Source organism: Lathyrus oleraceus, chromosome 5 (assembly GCF_024323335.1).
Source record: "Lathyrus oleraceus cultivar Zhongwan6 chromosome 5, CAAS_Psat_ZW6_1.0, whole genome shotgun sequence".
Lineage (NCBI taxonomy): Eukaryota > Viridiplantae > Streptophyta > Magnoliopsida > Fabales > Fabaceae > Lathyrus > Lathyrus oleraceus.
The window spans coordinates 406,573,819-406,581,547 of NC_066583.1; positions in this window are offsets into that span (position 1 = coordinate 406,573,819).

Genomic DNA, 7,729 nt, shown 5'->3' on the forward strand with positions numbered 1-7,729 from the left:
GCCTGAAACAGGGAACAAACATTAGACACTGCGGTGACACCTGCAAAACAAACAAGGGTTAGTATGCATGGTATGCGATGCACTGCTTATTCGATTTTAAGGCCCCCCCTTAAAAATGGAATACCCTGCAAATGATTAAGCATGAGATGTTGGATGCAAATATGCGAATGATGTTATGCAATGCAATGGCATGTCAATCAAGATGGCTGGATCCGCTTGAACATCTGTCAGGTTGCACCGCCTGGAGAGAAATTAAGAGGATCAAGCAAAGCACACCAAACAAAGGTCATGGGATGGATCATGTTATCCTTAATATCAACCATCCATTTTTGGGGGATTATGGTTTACACCTTATCAACACCCAAGTTTCATTGATATTAAGGATACCTGAACGAATCAACCATGAATCATGGGTTTGTTGCAAGTCACGAGCATTGAGTTTAGGTTAAGAACCACCCAAAGGGAGTGTACTAAGGTTTAAACCTGCCAAACATGTTCTACAAAAGGTTCCCATAGTCATAATCCCATCTTTCGGATATTATCGGAGGAACGACTACTCGTATTTAAAAAATATTCTCAAGAGAGACTCTTATGGGTGTAGTATCGCGTAACAATCGTATCAAATCTTACACTTGAACGACTTTCGCACTACGTCCTATGAATAGGCCAAGATGGGTTTGGTAAACTAAGGTCCTTGGCTTCTAAGGTCTATATTGGAAAAAGTAATGTCTAACCACAACTTACTTGTGTGACATTATTGATCCCAACCTGACCTCCACCAAGTGAATGGGCTTGCAAGTCAACTTGCTAAGGAATAACTCCACACAAGTCGACAAGACTATGCCATTCTCCTATCCTAAGTGCACTCGAGTTCGGGTATAAAACTCATCTCACAAAGATCACCAAGCAGCCATAGCCAGCCAACAGATACAGCAATGATATGTACACAATGCAATAAGGTAAAGCAGGTAAATAAATAACTGTACAAAAGCATGAACACCCAATAAACAAACAAACTACAAAAGCTAGGAGGGACTCGCTTAGGGAAACCGGGTCCCCAGCAGAGTCGCCAGCTGTCGCAACCTGAAAAATGGAATGCGAAAAAAAAGAACCGGCGAAGAAAGACAGGAGAGTCGCCACCGTGCGTTATTTATCCCAAAGGAGGGAAAGGAAACGCTCGAAGTAAACATGGAAAAGGGAAAGGAAAAGACAAGGTCTCGCAACCAAATCTTGGGTTCGGGAGTCGGTTATGCGAAGGGAAGGTATTAGCACCCCTACGCATCCGTAGTACTCTACGGGATCCACTTTTGTAGTTCTTGTCTAAAGGGTGTGGGTTTATCTAATGTGTTATTTACTAAAAAAAAAGGGGTCAAAAGAAAATGACTCGCATGGATGTCGCATCCACTGCATACGTATCTCATTTGAATATGAGAATCAGACTCTTCGTAGCTCGGCTACCTAGGGGTTAAGGGTAATTGTGCTCGCTAAGACATCGCGTCTTATGCCTACGTATCTCATCTGGAATGAGAATCAGAGCAAGCCGTAGTTCAGCTAACTACGGAGTTATGGATTGGGTTTTGGACGAACGGCGTTATTACGCAATCTACCGGATGCTCGACCTTTGGAGACTTACTCGCCTGTAGTAGAAGGAGTTAACGTGTTCTTAGGAGAAGAAAAATCAATGAATTTGTTTGCGTTTTAGGAACGCTCAGGCAAAAGGAGTCTTGGACGAAGGAACCTGTAAAAAAAAAATAAACACACAAAAACATTGCCTCCTATCGAGGTCTTCCAGCTAGGATAGTAAAATGCGGGAAAAATGTAAAAGTACCACGTGGATAAAGATCCGAAGTAACAACAATTAGAGGAATGGGAAACCCAGGGATCCTTCCAAGCTAAACACCATCAAAGAAAGTGAGTCAGTACAGGTAATCGGAATAAACCTCCATGTGGTATCCCACAAATAAAGTGGAATATCCAGCGAGCTATCCCTGCAAAAGTCATGTGAGCCTTCACAAAAACTCAACAAAAGGGTTAGTGAAACACGATAAGCATTTTTTTCATGGATAACAGTATGGTTTCAGAAACCGCAAACCCTGTGGCATACACTTCAGAAATTAAACGATTAAGCATTCAAGGCATTATTTATACATTCATACATAATTATGAACCTGTGGGCAAAAACCTAATGAAATTCATCCATCATACCTCAAACATTCAGAGTATTCAACTTCAAAGCACAAAGGTAATGGGAATAAGGGAAAACCTGATTGGAGAGATCGGTTGAAATCAAATGGCACGGTTGGATTTGCAAACCAATGTTAGGGTTTGCTTGAGCTGAAAGTGTGTGAGTCAGAATGAACCTTTCAGAGTTTCCTGGAGGTTGCTATAGATTAATTCTCACTCTCTTTGTCTAGGTTTCTCTCCAGGTTTTGTCCAGGGTTTTGTTCCAAGGAAACCTCAGAGTGTTTTGCTTCTCTTCCTTTTTCTCAAGTGCAGCCTTGGTATTTATAGACTGAATTTCATGCCTTTGTGGGCTCAAATGAGAGAGACCCAAGTCCAAAAATTTTTGTTATATTTTATTTTATTTATTTATTTATTTAATTAATTAATTTTTTTTTTTCGTTTTTCGTTTTTTTTTTAAAATAAATTTTCTTGGATCTGATTCTGATTGACATGATGAAATGCAATGTATTTAATGTTAAATGACCTAAAAATGAATGCATGAATGAGGAGGGCAAATTTTGGGGTGTTACAGTATGCAAAAGGGTAATACTCTGTGGGGATATGTATCCACAAAGGAGTAAAGACAAACAGGAGACACCGACAATCCACATGAGAAAAATGTTCCGCGGGACCAAACATCGACTCCTATGGGGATAAGAAATAAATGCGTGAGCAGGGCACGCCACAAGGTTTGTGGAGCAGAATTCCAGAGGGGATAAACCAATGGAAAGACTCGAGCTGACTCAAAGATTGCTGGGGATGTCTAAAAAGACTCCCCCGGGGAAGCAGCGAGATGAGGTGTTACCGGTTACTGGGTAACAAGCTCAATGAGACATGTGATCTGAACACCGACATAAGGGTCAGAGATACAACATGCTCGGGAAGAAATGAATATCTAAAACCGGTATAAGGGTGAGAGATATCAAAACTCCGAAACATCTGAGGAAGACCTAAAAGGTATATTTCCACTCAGGGAAATCTGACTCCACAGGGGACAAAAGTCATAAAAGGGAGCAGAAAGGGAGGAACACCAGGGATACCGATTACTGGGCATATAATAGGTGACCAACCAAGGCGTGAATTGGGGAATATTCCCAAGACACTCATCATCCAACAGAGGGATAAAAGCAAACTCGATTATAGGACGGATATTCGATTCCGCAAAGGGGATATGAATCTTACTCGACTGGGGGAAGAAAAAAAGGCTTCGACCGAAGAGCGCATGAGATATATTATCTATTGCCGTCAGAACGTAGATAATATACTCGCATGGAAGATTATCCACAACCGGTTACTGGGTTAATAAAGGATAAATCAACCGAAAAGAAAAGGCATCGGGATACCAAAACTAGGTATATAATGATGACCAATTCAGGAGAGAAATAATCGTTACCAACAACAGGGTAGACGAGAGATAACTCGCTGGGGAAAAATTGCGAAATCAGAGCAATTATCCAGGCAAATAAGGGGATATCAACACCGAATATTAAATGAAGATAACCACCAAGGAGGGGATTACACCTACCGGATACTGGATAGGAAACCACGAAAAAGTAACCGTCATCAATTATGATGAATCAAAGGTTAACTCTACAAGGGAAAGAGAATAGGGTTTACAACCACCGGTATCAGGGTAGAAGACCACAGGTTCCGCCGGGGTAATATGAATGATCACTAATCATGAGTAATTATTCATTTATACCACAGGGAAGCAAAAGGAAACAGTCATAAGATGCCAATTTAGGATCAAACCAAAGAGGCAAACTGAATCAAGACTCGCCCTAATGAGGATATAACTCAATTGGGGAACCCATCCCAATATATGTGTTGGGAGGAAAAGGAAACAATCGTCATCCACGAGGATGTATCTCAGTTGGGAATATGGAAGAAAGGCATAAACGCTTTTTGCCTATGGAGCTGACTCTTTATGGAGAGATCAAACGCACACATCTGCTTGGGGAAATATATACCACCAAATAGCAGGAGACAACAAACAAACGATATATGGAAAAGAAATGCAGCATGAATATCTGAATGTTATAATTATGCATGTATATGCGTGATTTATGTTTGATGAATGCTGACAAACAGACATATCTAACACAAACAGGTCCAGGAATCAACCACCCGGTACTACATCTCAAGAGACAGAGCCAGGATCACTGGAGAGTATCCAATCTGCTGGGGATCAGAGACAACAAAATCTCTGCAGGGGATGAATCATCAGTCTCAGCTGGGGAAAAGAGCTTAATGCACAAGTAGAATCTGCTACCCAAGCCACTCTACTGGGGAATCTACCTGAGGGATAAAGGGATTCTGGGGACCCACCACCAGAAATCGAATCTTCCAGAGAGAGCACATCTGCTGAGGAGGAAAGAATCAACTGCTCTGCTGAAGGGAATAGAGGTAAATAACCTCAACTAGCACTCCACTTGGTGGGATAAACCACAACAATATCTGGGAGGAAGAGGATACAGTCATGCAAGGAATATGAACAAATGCCTTACCCTGTTGGAGACCATACTACCCTTGGGAGAGCACTGAGGATCTCTTAAGTATCCTTTTGTCTCTGTGAATGATCACTTTGTTTTAAAACAATTTATGAAAAAATTTGTTTGTTTAAAATAATGATATTTTCTCAACTAAAACCTGTAAAACATTTGTTGAATAGAAACAAATAAGAGTGCAAATAACTGGATAAAAGGCTCAAATTTATTTGATGGAATGGTAGTCTGCAAATGGCAAGACTCCATAGATCTTTACAAGTTTAAAATTGGTGATATATATTGGAAAAGGGCTACATTGAACATAATGACCATTTCTCCACCAATTCCGAATCCGATGTATCTGAAGCTTCAGTTGATGCCGAATGAACGAGAATCTCTGACGGATGATAATGGTAGAACAATGTCTTGTCAGGATGCAGTTACTTGCCAAATCCCTAAATTTTGCCTAGATTGCCCCAGGATGAGGTACTCAACCTAGCGGGATATAAATATTCATCATTTTTTCATGTCTCTAACTTTTGCCTGGACCGCCCTTTCGGGTTTTCAATCCACCGAGACGCTCATTTTTGCCTAAGCTGCCCTTTCGGGTTTTCAACTTAGCGAGCTATTCTGTTTTTATTTTTCTAGGCAAAGTATTTCTTGACTGCATATGAATTCATAGGACGAGTGAAATCCTCCCCATCCATAGTTGTAAGTATCAAAGCGTCGCCTGAAAAGGCTCTCTTAACAACATATGGACCTTCATTGTTTGGAGTCCACTTGCCCCTAGAATCGGGCGCGAAAGACAAGACTTTCTTGAGCACAAGGTCACCTTCTCGGAACATACGAGGCTTGACCTTCTTATCAAAAACTTTCTTCATTCTCTGCTGATATAACTGACCATGGCACATGGCAGTCAATCTCTTCTCTTCTATCAAATTCAGCTGGTCATAACGACTCTGAACCCATTCAGCATCAGTCAACTTGGCCTCCATCAAGATTCTCATTGACGGGATCTCCACCTCTACTGGGAGTATGGCCTCCATGCCATAAACAAGAGATAAAGGGGTTGCCCCTGTTGAAGTGCGGACAGATGTACGATATCCATGTAAAGCAAATGGCAGCATCTCATTCCAATCCTTATACGTGACAACCATCTTTTGGATAATCTTCTTGATGTTCTTATTAGCGGCTTCAACAACCCCATTCATCTTTGGTCTGTAAGGAGAAGAATTATGATGTTCTATCTTGAACTCACTACACAACTCTTCCATCATCTTATTTTTCAAGTTAGATCCATTATCAGTAATGATCTTGTCTGGCACACCATAACGGCATATGAGTTGATTCTTGATAAACTTCACGACCACCTGTCTAGTCACATTTGCATATGATGCCGCTTCAACCCACTTGGTGAAGTAATCGATTGCTACGAGAATAAATCTGTGTCCATTAGACGCTTTTGGATCTATCATGCCAATCATGTGGATTCCCCACATGGAGAAGGGCCATGGTGATGAAATCACATTCAGAAGTGCGGGGGAATATGAATCTTATATGCATAAATCTGACACTTATGGCATTTCTTCACATATTTGCAGCAGTCAGACTCCATTGTCAGCCAATAGTAGCGTGCTCTCAACATCTTTCTAGCCATGGAATGTCCATTGGAATGAGTACCAAATGAACCTTCATGGACCTCAGTCATCAATAGGTCTGCTTCGTGTCTATCCACGCATCTGAGCAGAACCATGTCAAAATTTCTCTTATAAAGCACATCTCCATTGAGGTAGAAACTACGAGATAATCTCCTCAAAGTTTTCCTATCTTTCACAGATGCCCCAGGCGGGTAAGTCTGGTTCTGAAGGAAACACTTGATATCATAATACCACGACTTATCATCTTTTACTTCTTCAACCGCAAATACATGAGCTGGTCTATCCAAGCGCATCACAGTGATATTGGGAACTTCATTCCAATATTTAACCACAATCATCGAGGCTAGCGTAGCAAGAGCATCTGCCATCTGATTCTCATCTCGAGGAATATGATGGAAGTCAACCTTAGTAAAGAACGTTGAAATCCTCCTCGCATAATCCCTATATGGAATGAGGCCAGGCTGATTCGTTTCCCATTCACCCTTAATCTGATTAACAACAAGGGTGGAATCACCATAAACATCAAGATGCTTGATCCTGAGAACAATACACTCTTCCAATCCCATAATGCAGGCCTCATACTCAGCCATATTATTCGTGCATTTGAAAGTTAGCCTTGCTGTAAAAGGAATATGTGTCCCCTAAGGAGTAATAATCACTGCCCCAATACCATTTCCATACTGATTTACAGTGCCATCAAACACCATACTCCATCGGGAACCAGGCTCTGGCCCTTCATCGAGTGTAGGCTCATCGCAATCTTTTATCTTCAAATACAGAATCTCCTCATCTGGGAAGTCATACTGAACTGACTGATAATCTTCGATCGGCTGATGTGCCAAGTGGTCAGCCAAGATACTACCTTTAATAGCTTTTTGAGCTCGATACTCAATATCATACTCAGACAACAACATCTGCCAACGGGCAATCCTCCCAGTTAATGCAGGCTTCTCAAATATGTACTTGATTGGATCCATTTTGGATATCAACCAAGTCGTATGATTTATCATATACTGGCGTAAGCGCTTAGCAGCCCAGGCCAAAGCACAGCATGTCTTCTCAAGCATTGAGTATCGAGACTCACAATCAGTGAACTTCTTGCTCAAGTAGTAGATAGCATACTCTTTCTTCCCTGATTCATCTTGCTGACCAAGGACACAACCCATTGAATCTTCAAGAACAGTCAGATACCTAATCAATGGTCTTCCATCCACAGGCGGGGACAAAATCGGAGGCTCAGACAGGTAGTCCTTAATATTGTCGAAGGCTTTCTGGCAATCCTTGGTCCAATCATGAGACTGATCTTTCTGGAGGAGCTTGAATATCGGCGCACATGTGGCAGTCATGTGGGATATGAATCTG